Source organism: Argentina silus (assembly GCF_951799395.1).
Source record: "Argentina silus genome assembly, chromosome: 11".
Classification (NCBI taxonomy): Eukaryota; Metazoa; Chordata; class Actinopteri; order Argentiniformes; family Argentinidae; genus Argentina; species Argentina silus.
In genome coordinates this window covers 4,357,517-4,362,516 of record NC_139665.1, presented here as the reverse complement: position 1 = coordinate 4,362,516, position 5,000 = coordinate 4,357,517, and the positions used below count along the sequence as shown (strand labels likewise).

The window sequence follows — 5,000 nt, the reverse complement described above, 5'->3', positions numbered from 1 at the left end:
AGACAAACTCAGACAATGTCTTTCAGCTGTAGTGACACATTTGTTTGTAACATAAAACACTGACAGAGAAGAACACAGTGATAACTAGATAGGCTAGATATAGCAATCTACTAATGGACACACCCACACACACACCCACACACACACACACACACACACACACACACACACACACACTCACACCCATTGAAGAAGGCACATACTGTCCTCGCACATACATGTATTAGTCGTCTCAGAGAAGCTGTGGGAGAGTGAGCGAGTCCTGCTGGTGTGGAGCTGGTCCAGTTCCTGTCAGGTGGGTAGTCACCACCAGTCAGCGTTGTTACGTCACCCACAGACTGCTTTTCCAGGCTGGGGACAGGACGACAGATTGCGGGCGGAGGGCTGAGTGAGCGGGGCTGGGCTGGGGGTCTTGTGTCAGCGTTTTTTTGCAGTCATTCACTCATTTGGCACGTCCGTGGCAGTCACGACTGTGACACACACTCACACGTACTCCTTCCCACACCGATCCGTGTTAGCTCCTGTCAAAACTGTTTTCCTCATGCGATACCTATTTAGTTTCTGACCCTCTACGTACTTAGACAGTCAACATACTGACAGTCAGTCATAGCAGATGGGCACTCAGATTGATACTGTTACTGAATCAGGCTTATAAATACATCCATGCAGAGACACACATGCACACGCGCACACACACACACACACACACACACACACTCACACACACAAACATACATCTCTGTGTGCTGTGGTGCTTAACAAGATTAAGTGGGTTTGCTAACACCATGGCTGCTGGTCCTAGCCTCTCTGTCACCACCCCCATACCCCCCCCCCCCCACCACCACCCCATTTCAATCAATCAGAACAGGCAGAGCTATTGTGCTCAGAGAATGTCCTCTCTAGGCTTTCACTCTCATCCCTCGGCTCTATACACACACACGCACATGCACACGCACACACACACACACACACACACACACACCAATTCAAGCTTGAGCACATACACAGCTGTATGTAGCTGATAATAGCCGTTCCCCCTGGTCAAACCTGATCTGTACTCTCTATCTCATTCTGTAGCCCGGCCTCCAGTCCCACAAGCCACCCCAGGCTAAGGTGATGAGAAACCTCCTCTGCTCTGTTAAAACCTTTCAGCCGTAAGCTTCCCAAAGCACCAGTCAATACTGCAATGTATGGAGAATAACTGCACTGGATGTTTGTGTATGTCTCTGTGTGTTTACAAGGAAGCGCCAGCTGATGTTTTGTTTCCTTTGAATTGGATCCCTTTATATGGGTCGCTGAGGTATGCTGAATCTCTCGTCGAAGGACGACAGGAGATTTTCAGAGAGAAGAGAATCAACCAGTCAAATGTTACTGGTGTAGTGCGTTCGGCTCATACATTTGTTACAGCTGTGCCTAACAGCAACCCAGGCCTAAACCCCCCCCCCAAGACAAACAGAGGTGGCAGTGGCAAAAACAAACCTCCTAGGTAAGAAACCTTGAGAAGAACCAGACGCAGAAGGGAGTAGAACAAGGGAGGCTGGCGGAGATAGAAATCGGAGAGCACGCATGGAACGGAATGAGGAATGCTACGCATTGCAAGGTGCCCCCCGTCCTCCCGATATTTCTGCCTCCACCAGCCTCCCCGGGAGTTGGGGGTTAGGAGCGGGGCGGGTAGGTAAAGAAAGCTGTGCATGTCAACAGAGGCAGAGGCAGAGCAGATGCCAGCCCCGTAAGATGAGGTCATCAGGTCCAGTTGTGCCCCACTGGCTGAGCGGAGTGCACTCAGAGTCCATAACGCCACCGGAGCATGCTCGGGATTAGCACAGATGGTCGCCAGCACTGTCCATCTCACACGATACACCACCACCACACAGCACCTACTTACCCCAGGGTACCTAGTACTACCTACTTACCCTAGGGCACCTAGTACTACCCCCATGGCACTGCACATGGCCAAGACCCTCTATTACACAACGCCCCATCTCCAATCATACGTGCTTACAGCAACACTCTTCCACTACTCTTTTGGCATTCTTCATACTTCCTGTAGGCTTTGTTGACATTGACTGATTGATCTCTGGGTGTTTTGGTGTTCAGGACAGACTTTTCTCCAGTGTTTTATTAGCAGGCTATGGTGTGTGTGTGTTTTTTTTTTTAGTGACAGTAGATGAAGAATGAATAAGACTGACTGATTGTACTCCACATTGTAATGCTGTGTAGGACATTGAAGCGGTTTAGCATCCTGGTCCGATCGTCAGCCGTGTACACAAACACTCCAGATAGGTGTTGGCAGACACTAAAGTTTGAATCTAATCCGTGGATCTGCCTGTTCATCCACTGAGACACACACAGCTCTCTATCTATCTGTCTATCTGTCTATCTATCTATCTATCTATCTATCTATCTATCTATCTGTCTGTCTATCTATCTTTCTATCTATCTATCTATCTATCTATCTATCTGTCTCTCTATCTATCTATCTATCTATCTGTCTATCTATCTATCTGTCTATCTATCTATCTATCTATCTGTCTATCTGTCTATCTATCTATCTGTCTGTCTGTCTGTCTGTCTGTCTGTCTGTCTGTCTATCTATCTATCTGTCTGTCTGTCTCTCTCTCTCTGTCCTGTCTGTCCTGTCTCTCTCTCTCTCTCTCTCTCTCTCTCTCTATATATATATATATATATATATATATATATATATATATATATATATATATATACATATATATACATATATATATATACACCGATCAATCTCTCTCTCTCTCTCTCTTTTCTCTTTGTCCTGTTTCACTGTTTACATCTGGCATGAGGAGGGAGTTGCCAGAGGGTGAGAGCTAAAAAGCTGTGGACATGGAGGGACGCAAATGGGGAGGAACAGGCAAGGGTACTGATTGGCTCTCAGACTGTTGCTATGGGGGTTTAGGCAGTGCTCTCATTGGTCAGGCCACACTTGGACCTGGACCGGCTCAGAATTCAGCATCCCACCGTCGTCATGACAACAGACAGGAAGTAGGAGATTGTTATTGTAGAAGAATGCCAAGCGTCTTTCTGTGTTTTCAAAGGATGATCTCTAGTGAACATAGAAACTGCATTCACAACACGTGACCTCATGCAAACCGGCTTATTGCTCTCTGCTCCAGGGTGTTCAGCATAGACGTGGTAATCTGCACAGAGAAATGATCATCATGACATGGATGAAAACGGGATGGATGCACCGCATGGGGTGACTGTGACCCCTCCACTCCACTAACACCCTTCCATACGTTTCCTTTTCAGTCTTATACTCATGCTAAAGCACATACCTACACTGACTACGAGAAACAGAGACATCTTGTCCAATCCTGTCTACGCTTTGCATGAACATTAAAAGATAATGTATCCAATTCTATATCTAGCATCTATGATGAAGCTATGCCATAGGGACTTATCTAATGAATCTCATTAGTATTATTTTGGCTCGTCCAGAGAGACGGGGGGTTTCTTTTTTTTCCCAGAGTGCTCTCTGCTCCTCTCGTCTTCCACTAAGAGAGGGTGGTTTTCCCTTCGCCCTCATCAGTCTGTTTACCCACTCTCTCAGCTGCCCCTTCAGCTGTGTGATACATCACTGACCGTACAGACACTCTCTCTCTCTCTCTCTCTCTCTCTCTCTCTCTCTCTCTCTCTCTCTCTCTCTCTCCCTCTCACTCTGTGTGTGTGTGTGTGTGTGGGTAAGCGCTTTTGTCTCTGTATGAAACAATTTCTAACCTGTTGGACTGCTGTGGGAGAGAGCTAACAAAACCTACCCTGAGAGAGAAAGAGAGAGAGAGAGAGAGAGAGAGAGAGAGTGGGGAGAGGGAGGGGTGAGAGAGTGCAGGCGTCAGGAGAAGCAAGGCATGATGGGAACAGGAGAAGTGAGGCATGATGGGGACGGTATGGAGCTCATAAATATCTAAACAGTTCCAGTCAGACTGGTTGCATAACTTTGCATTTGACCCAGAAACCTTGTCTCACACAGTAGCCTGTTTGAAAGAGGGAGACATAAAGGGAAGAAAAGAGGAATATGTGTTTATATGAGCCTCTATTCAAACGTGAGGTGTGTGTGTGTGTGTGTGTGTGTGTGTGTGTGTGTGTGTGTGTGTGTGTGTGTGTGTGTGTGTGCGTGTGTGTGCTTAGGTGGCTCAAACAGAAAAACAGTGTGTTTGGATAGATTCTCGACGCTTGATTAACCCCTCATCCCCAGACAATTGCGCATAGTGTGTATAAGCCTGGAATAACAATGACTCAAACCTGGCCTTTGTGGGAGTGAACTTAGCAAGTAAAGTTTTAGATTTTAGCAAATCACAGCACTACGAGGTGTGGCTCAGAATCAGAAACATATCTATGCTGTTTGGCTGACATTTTAATCCAAAGCAATTTACGGCACAGTGAGTGCATACATTCTTTGTATATAATGATCCCACGGGTCACGTAGGACCACCACCTGTGAGAGATGATTGATGCGAGGTAAAGCCAGTTCCTATGCGTCGTGAGGTTTTCCCGATCTTTGTATTGAGTAAACGAAGGCCAAGTTTGATACGTTGGTCCGCCAGACCTTCCGATCCTATTGAGCAGAAGTATTTGGGAAGGAGGTAAACACTTGAGAGGCCCCATGCAGGCTCGATTTTCACTCTTAAATGCCTGATCAAAGCAGGAAGAGAGGCATCGCAGTGTCTTATTTGTCCCTGTGACTACACATCTGTGTATCTAAGAGAGAGTGCAGGCTGTTGTTAAAGTGCTTAAATCTACTCTGTAACAGCTGAACTCATCAATGTCTAATGTTCTCTTTGTCCTTTTTTCTTCACCCCCTCCCCCTTCTCTCTCTCTCTCTCTCTCTCTCTCTCTCTGTCTCTCTCTCTCTTGATCCCTCCCATTCTCTTTCTCCACAGGTGGATTCCTGTGGATGGGAAGTGCTCCTTAATCTTCCCTGTCCCACTCCTCCTCCCTCGCCCAACTCCTGAACACCCCCCACCCCACCC

At 46.9% G+C, this 5,000-nt stretch overlaps 1 protein-coding gene across 1 annotated transcript in view; it reads left to right on the top strand.

The window, feature by feature from the left end:
- tmem198ab (transmembrane protein 198ab) overlaps positions 1-5,000 on the top strand; it is a 15,926-nt gene that overhangs the window by 6,186 nt on the left and 4,740 nt on the right. Inside the window, 1 exon segment of the mRNA XM_083680043.1 lies at positions 4,911-5,000. This exon segment is cut by the window's right edge and continues 215 nt beyond it. The gene's annotated coding sequence lies outside the window, so the exon portion shown is untranslated.